The following is a 9,243-nucleotide window of genomic DNA, read 5'->3' as shown; positions in this document are numbered from 1 at the left end:
TGTGGGTTATGGGTGTGGCTGCTGGGACTTCACCAGGATGGGAATTTGCTCCACCCAAAAAGACCCTAGAATTTTCATCTCCAAGACCATTATACTTGTGATTGCCATTGACTGTGTCTCTGCCAAGATTAAGTTAAGCAGTGAACCTGGGCTGGTTATATGCCAGAGGCTGTGGTGTGTGATATTTTTGTTTATTTGTTTTAGGGCCACATCTGGCAGTGCTCAAGGTTTACTCCTGGTTATGTACTCAGATGATATTCAGATGACCAATGTGGGGGTGTCAGAAATCAAAGTAATAATGGTTGTATGAAAGGCAAGTTATTACCTACTAGATAATCTCTCCATCCCCCATATTTTTCCAGTTCTGATATTTGTTGTTATGGAATCTGTGGAGTTTGCCTTCACATCTTTTTTAGTACTCATTCCACATACTACCAAAGTTTCCACTGCCAATCTATCACCAAAAAGAAAACTTTATTTATTTTTCCATTCCTGTTCTCTTTACCTCTAGTAAGAAACTAGGTTTTCACCTTATTCACATGGAATAAGTTTTATTTCTGCAGTTTTATGGCTTTATTAATACAATATAATGTGCCAAATGATAGGCTTTTTATCACCACAGAGTCTGCCATTGTGACTAGTAGAGACTGATGGCCAATGGAGCTGCTCATTCCATGATTACATTATGATTCTTAGAGGTGATATTGGTAGCAATCTCAGCATTATAAGATTTGATGCATAGCAGTAGTATAAGTTCCTTGATGTTGTGGATCAGAAACTTCTGGAAGCCACTTGGTGGCATGTGTTTTGTCTTCTGGTTGTTCCTGTAATCAATTATGGGTATCAAGATCTGGCCTTGAATATTATTATTTTTTAAATTTTTATTGAGGCCACTGTAAATTACAAGTCTTTCACAGTTGTATTTCAGGTACTAGTGACAGTGAATTAGGGCCATTTTCACCACTAGTGTTGACCTCCCTTTCCCATAGTTCCCAGCATGCATCCCATACCTTCACACTTAGCCCCCTGGACTGCTAGTGTAACAGGTCCCTTTTGTGTTTAGCTTGTTGTAATTTGGGTCTCTTGATTCTATTCTCATTGACTTTGGGTTGGTGGTCTTGAATCTTTGATGCTCCGTGTTGGAAATGCCTCTGGCCTTTCTGCCAATTCTACTTAATTTTACAAACCACTAGGGCTGGTGCCTGATGAACTTTTTGGTTCTCTTTTCAATGATCTTGGACTTCACAAGGGCTTTGAGGATAGCCATGCTGCCTTCTAACAGGAGATGGATACTTTTTTTTTTTTTTTTTGGTCTAAATCCAGCACCCAGCTGTCTTCAGAGCTTATGCCGTGAGGGGTTGGAGAACTATATGGGGTGCCAGGGATTAAAACTGTGTAAGCCATGTGCAAAGCAAGGGCCATGCCACTGATTTATATCTCCTTTCCTCTAGAATCTAGATCTTAGCTTCTTTTGTTTTGGTACCACGTCCAGTGATGTTCAAATATTACACCTGGGCCTGTGCTCAGAGATTATTTCAGCAATGCTGAGTAGCCATATGTGGTATTGGGGATCCAACCTGTGTTGACTGCATGCAAGGCATGTACCTTATCCACTATACTAGATCTCTAGCATTAGTTCTTAGATGATTAAACTGTGGTTTGCAATCCCTTTACTGGGTTGTATAACTGAATGTGGGGATTTGCAAAGAATCTTAAACATTTGTTTTAAAGTAAAATTACTTATGAGTGTCAGAGAATGTTTGATTGGCATATGGATTTTATATACAAATATATTCAGGATATCAAAAATTTCTCAGTCATTGAGGGCTTTTGAGTGGAAACAGTTTAAGTTCTGTTTTATTTTACCTTTTCCCCAACCTAATTTATGTTATATATTGGGCATATGTAATCAAAAAATTATTTTATTCAAACACTGTGGACACAAGGTTGTTCATAATACAGTTGGGTGATTTTTACAGTTCCAAAGTTGTTCATGATCAAGTTTCAGTTGTACAATGTACAATACTCTTCCAGTGTTTATATTATAAATATATAATAAAATATAATTATAACAGATAATTATATAATATAATAAAGATAAAAAATGTACCTTCCAGTGTACATTTCCTATCACCAATGTCCCCAGTTTCCCTCCCACCCTTCCCCCATGCCTACCTATGGAGCAGACATTTTTATTTTCTCTCTTTCTCTCTTCTCTTTTTCCCATTTAGACACTGATTTGCAATATTGTTATTGAAGGGGTATCATGCATATAATTTTATCTTCTTTCAGAACCCAGTTCTTGTTCAGTTATTATTTTCAACTCTCATTGGCATACCGATCCCTTCTGTCCTAACTGCACTTTCCTGCTCTTTGTGGTTAGCTTCCACCATGGACTGGTTTCCTTGCTCTCTTCTCTTTTGTCTCTGGATATTATTACCATATTAACTTTATTCTATATCCCACAAATGAGTGCAATTATCCTATATCTATCCCTCTCACTCTAACTCATTTTGCTTAGCATAATATTCTTCATATCTATCCATGTATAAGCAAATTTTATGACTTCATTTTTCCTTACAGCGGAGTATTATTCTACTGTGTATACGCACCGCAATTTCCTTATCTGCTGCTCATCTATTCTTGTGCACTTGGTTTTTTTCCCCATATTCTAGCTCTTGTGTTTAGTACTGCAGTGAATATAAGAATGCAGAAGGCTTTTCTGCATTGTGTTTTGGGGTTTCTAGAGTATATTCCTAAGAGTGGTATTACTGGATTATATGGAAGCTCAATTTATAGTTTTGTTGTTGTTGAGGAATATCTATATTGTTTTCCAAAAAGGCTGGGCCAGTCTAATTCCCACTAGCAGTAAATTAGAGTCCCTTTCTCTCCACAGCCTCACCAGCACTGGTTGTTCTTGTTCTTTGATGTGTGCCAGTCTCTGTAGTGTGAGGCTATATCTCATTGTTGATTTGTATTCCCCTGATGATTAAAGATGTAAAGCATGTGCTCTTTGGTTATCTGTATTTCTCAGGGGTTCCTCCTGGCTCTATGCTAAGAAATCACTCCTGGCAGTCTCGGAGGACCATATGGGATGCCAGGATTCAAACCGCCGTCCTTCTGCATGCAAGGCAAATGCCTTACCTCCATGCTATCTCTCTGGCCCTGTATTTCTTCTTTAAGGAAATGTCTGTTCTTTTCTTCTCCCTATTTTTGGATGGGATTAGATGCTTTTTTCTTTTCTCCTGCTAAGCTCTACCAGTGCTTTGTATATCATAGATATTTATCCTTTATCAGATGGTTATAATTTCTCCTATTATGTGAGTCTTTGTATCCTAGTCACTGTTTTCTCTTAGTTTAATGTAGTCCCATTTATCTTTGCTTCCACTTGCTTGGTTAGTGGTGTTTCACCCTTGAAAATGCCTTTAGCTCCAGTGTTAATAGAGTTTTCTACCTACGTTTTCGTCATATGTATCTTATGGTTTCAGGTCTGATATCAAGGCCTTGAGTTTATTTAGATTTGGCTTCTATGCATGGCATTAAGGAGAGGTCTGAGTTCAGTTTTGTAATTTTTATTACAAAAATTGTCCCTTAAAAAGGCACACTAGGGGACACTGTTGAGTTATAAACATTCCACTTGCATTGCCTGGTTTACATTAACGCTGAATTTGCAATTCTTTTAGTCTGTGTCAGTATTTCACCTTCTGTGTTAACAGTAGGATATGGAAAAGAAGTGTGGATTTGCTCCCAGTGCAGAATTAAAAAAAAAACAAACAAACACACACACGCCATGACTTAAATAATGTTTGTTGAAATTTAGGGAAGGAAAAAATTGCATATTTGTGAGAGTACTAATTTTTTCTTTTGGCATTTTGGGTTATAAATTCACATTAGTGATACAGCCAATATACAAACCACAGTTGTAGCAACCAGAGAAAGAAACAGGATATGACCCTTTTTGTAAGATGCTCATAATATTCCCAAAGAGGCAGGGAAAAAAGTCTATTCAGAATGTTTTATTTTGTTTTCTTTTTCTTTTTTTTCTTTTCTTTTCTTTTTCTTTTTTTTTTTTTTTTTTTTACTTTTGCTTGTAATTTTGGAATAGATTTAACTGTTGCTAAAAAGTTACAGCAACAATAGTCTCATAGTTGGAAATCATATGTTCTGTCACAAAACAATTTTGCCCCTGACTCACCGAGTCATGCCTAGCCCTCTGGCCTGAATCTCACTGGAACAGTCTCTTTTGGAAATAAGACAGGCTTCTTATTAAGTGCTTCCTACTATTTCTCTCAAGTTTGGGACCTGCTATCATGCTGACTTTTTCCTTAGGTATATTGAAAAGTAAACCTAAAATCCCGAATCCACTTGACAAGGAATTTAATATGTGGAATAAAACGAAACACAAGTATTTGGCCAGAAATGATATGTCTTTACAAAAAAAAAAAAAAGATTGTTGAGGGGCGGGAGTGGTGGCCGGTTCGATCCCCGGCATCCCATGTGGTTCCCCCAAGCCAGGAGCGATTTCTGAGCACATAGCCAGGAGTAACCCTTGAGCGTCACCGGGTATGGCCCAAAAAACAAACAAACAAAAAGATTGTTGATTTGAATTTTCTCATTAGTACATCTAGGGTAGTTTTATAAACATTTAAATTGTTTTATTAAATATATTTTTAAAATTTAAACATCATTGTTTATTACAAAGTTGTTCATAATAGTTCTTTTCCCCCATAGATAAAGTTGTTCATGATTGGGTTACAGTCACACAATGTATAACAACTTTCACCAGTGCACATTTCACTGCACCAATGTTCACAGTTTCCCTCTCACCCTCTCCCATTTTCCTCTAGGGCAAGCATTTTACTTTTCTCTCTCTCATACCTCCTCTCTTTTTTCTTTGGTGACATTGTGGTTTGTACTACTATAAGTGAAGGGGTGCTATAAATGTCCTTTTCATATTAGACCTTCTCTTCTCCAACTGCACACTCTTTGATCTTTGTGGCAAGCTACCTACCATGGAATGGTCCTCCTGATTTTCATCTCTATTGTCTCTGGATATCATCCCCACACTGTCTTTTATACTTTCCTTGTATCTCAGTGACGAATGAGACTATTCTGTCTTTCTCTCTCCCTCTGACTTACTTCACTCAGCATAATAGTTTCCATATCTCTCCATGTACAGGAAAATTTGATGACTTTATTTTTCCTGATTGCTGCATAGTATTTAATTGTGTAGATATACCACAGTTTCCACTCATCTGTTGTCAGGCACCTAGGTTGCTTCCAGATTCTGGCTACTGTAAATAGTACTGTGATGAACATAGGAACGCAGAGGTCATTTTTGTATTGTATTTTTTGTGCTCCTAGGATATATTCCTAGGAGTGGTATTGTTGGATCATAAGGAAGCTCAATTTCCAGGCTTTTTAAAAAAGGAATATCTATATTACTTAAACTGTTTTTAATGCAAGTCAAGTTGAACATCAGAATCCATGTTTGAGTTCTTGCATTAGGATCAAGCCTTTTACATCTATGTTTAATTTTCTTATGTTTAATAATATATTATATGAGTAATTCCTAAATATTTTAGGAAAGATATACATTTATAATAGTTTTTACTAAAAAGTTTTTATTTACTTATTATGCATGTCTAATTATTTGTGATTCTTACTCTCCAGTTCTGGTATATTTGATTTGTACCCTAGAACAACATGTTGCTAATTTCAGCAATCTCTTTGGGAAACTTTCTTGAATTTGTGAGACTTTGGTTGATGAGATAAAAATAACTTTAACCATAATGACTTTCTAAGGATTAAGTGAGCACTAATTAATGTGGTCAAGTTGTTAAAGCATACAGTGGAATCTAATGTAGGGCATTTTTTTTCCCTCCTTGGGCCACACTTGGCAATGCTCTGGCTCTATGCTCAGAAATTACTCCTGGCAGCTTTGGGGGACTATATGGAATGCTGGGGATTGAACCTGGATTGGCTGTGTGCAAGGCAAATGCCCTACCTGCTGTACTATCACTCTGGTTCACCAATATTGTCCTTTCTGTGTTTGCTTAAGATCATTGATGATACTGTGGATTAAACATTAAGACTCCATCCTTCCATACCATACATGTTCCAAATCAACCTGAAAAAGACTCACACAGGTAAGGGCAGTATTATAAACTTTAGGGATGAACACTTATTGCACTGTGATTTTGAAAGTAAAGTTTATTAGCTGTCCAAAACTTAAGGTGATTCTGAATTTATGCTATTTTTCTGAATATATGCTATTTTTGTTTGTTTTGTATTATGCTTGGTACTTGGGAGGCTACTCTAGCTCTATGCTAAGGGCTCACTTTTTTTTTTTTTAAGCCAGACAAATTGAGCAGTGGAGGATTATATACCAACTTTTGTGATACTAACGTTGATAAGTTCTGATAAACCACTGCCATCGGACCAGCCTAAGGGCTCACTTCTAATAAACATTGCTTATGTATGACCTAACCTGGGTTTCTAGCATGCAAAACATGCGTTTAGCCTACTAAGCAATCTGATTCAGAATATTTTAGACATAATCTTATGACTGGACCTTGGATCAAAGAAATAAATCAAAGAATCAACAGAAGTAGAGCCCTTGATAGTCATGATTAGGATATAACACTTTTCAAATTTTATATCATTAAGAATGATAACAAAACTCAAAAAAAGTCAAGAAATACAAATGACTATTGTATTGTTTCTAAAGAGCCTAAAATGAGTAATATTGATTGAATATTTAAGACAACTTTAGAAGGAGCCTCTGTGTGGTACCCTAGGATTGAATTTAGGTATATCCTACATTTGCCATGTCTGTCATGGATGGCATGCATAACTTGCCTTGTCCAGTTGCACTGGACACTGTGTCTAGCACAGTTGCAGTCTTGACACATATTTAGATAAAATTTTTACTAGTGATTTCATTTACATTGTTGATGTCTGTGAGCAACTGTGTTTTTTCATTTTCTGTAAAGGGCAAGGGTGAATGTAAGCAGACAATTTACTAAATACTCCTCATAAATTGGTAGAAACCAAACTAATGAGTTTTCTCTGCATTACTTCCAGAGCTTCAGATCATAGTATATTATGTTTATAAATACTTAAACAGTATCATTGGGAGAGATATTGTTTTTAAAATGGCTTGACTGGCACATATATGCATATATATACAAGCCATTCATAGATCAGTTTTGTATTGTTAATAACAAAATGGTTATTACACAATGATGGAATACAGTGCAATAAATTAAAGTTATTACAAACATGTTTGGAAAATAATTTTCAAAAAGTTCACAAAATTTCTCAGTAAAGTTTCTCTGAGAATATAAATAGTTAAGGCAAGCAAGATATCTGGTATTCTATCTCTTCATTTTTTCCCCGAGTTTCTCAGATATTTTTGGCTTGTGTATCTACTGTATAGCATTCTTCAATAGTTAGAACCTAAGACTGTCAGACTAGTTTCTCTGAGTGAAGGCTGCTGTTTGCACTTTTCCCCAATAAATATAGAGTCTTATTTTTTATGTTAAGCAAACAAAGATTTCCTTTGAAGCATATAGTCTGGACTCCAAACACTGGACCTATTATCTTTGGAACAATAAGCTCTACATTCAATCTTTATAAATGGTGAGCGATTTGCTAACGTGTAAGCACCAAAAAGTGTCACACATCTAGCAGTGATGCACAGCTGAGTTTTTAATAATGCTAATATTGTATGTGTTATATATGTATTACATATAATAACACTTAGATGTCTACAGAGTTGAGCACTGACTGGTTTAATTAGTTTTGGATTGCTCACGACAAATTATTTATCCAGTCACTTCAAATAAAAGTAGAATGGATTCCTTTTCATGTTTCATTTTGTAGTTGAGTGTGTAGAATAAGATTATGTTATTCTTCATATTCTGGATCTAGTGTGACCTACAGGCTGATACTGAGGATGATTTTGAATCAATGATTCTGTGCAAATAATTTTTTTTGTTTTTTCGGGCCACACCTGTTTGATACTTAGGGGTTACTCCTGGCTAAGCGCTCAGAAATTGCCCCTGGCTTGGGGGGACCATATGGGACGCCGGGGGATCGAACCGGGGTCCTTCCTTGACTAGCGCTTGCAAGGCAGAAACCTTACCTCTGGCGCCACCTCGCCGGCCCCTGTGCAAATAATTTCTTAGGGATTCAATAAAGGAATAAGAGAAGCAGAAATGGTAGAAAGGCTCAAAATAGCAAAAAGATACTGACGCTGAAAATACAATTGGGTGGGTACAGTGAAATGGCAGAATGACTTTAAGAGAATCAGAAAGCAGTGATGCTATCCAATAGTTTACTGCAGAGATTATTTATTAATTATTTTTAAATAAATTATTTTCACCAATGAAAAATGTCAGTGGTTATCATGTATTTTCTGAGGTAATTGTTAAAGATAAAATATTCTAGACTGATATTTCAGCTAAGTTATAGGAAAAATTTTTATTTTTTAGATTCTCAACAGTCCTATCTCTGGAATTCTGTATTTGCTCATCCTGCCATATGTCACCTTATATATTGTCTTTTGGTAAAAAATCAGAAATTAAGACTTTTATGATAAAAGGTTTTAACTTAACTTAATCCAGTCTTGCCATCACTGGCTAAATGTCAGATGTAGACAACATCCTCATAAAGTATTTCTGTTGAAAACTCTTTATTATTATTATTTTTTTTGGTTTTGGGGTCACACCTGGCAGCACTCAGGGGTTACTCCTGGCTCTATGCTCAGAAATAGCTTCTGGCAGGCTCAGGGACCATATGGGATGCTGGGATTCGAACACCGTCCTTCTGCATGCAAGGTAAACGTCCTACCTCCATGCTATCTCTCCAGCCCCATCTGTTGAAAATTCCTTTTTTTAAAAATTCTTTAAACAGAATATAAATAAATTTTTAACAACAGGTGAATGGCTCATAAAGATATGGTACATATATACAATGGAATACTACATACCTCTGTAAGGATTACAGGTACATTACAGCAATAATGCAATTTGCTGCAAATTGATGAAACTTGAAGATATTACGTTAAATGAAGTAAGCCAGAAAAGGATAAATACAGAATAATATCACTTATATGTGATACTTAGAATAAATGCCTGAAGAAATCCAATGGCTTACATGGGGGTTGTTGAGAACACTTTAGGCCCCAGAGTATAGTGAGGAGAAGGAAAGAAATTGAATGAAGGAGGAAAAACACAT

This window comes from Suncus etruscus, chromosome 1, assembly GCF_024139225.1.
Source record: "Suncus etruscus isolate mSunEtr1 chromosome 1, mSunEtr1.pri.cur, whole genome shotgun sequence".
In the NCBI taxonomy this organism is placed as follows: domain Eukaryota; kingdom Metazoa; phylum Chordata; class Mammalia; order Eulipotyphla; family Soricidae; genus Suncus; species Suncus etruscus.
This window is presented reverse-complemented; position numbering follows the sequence as displayed.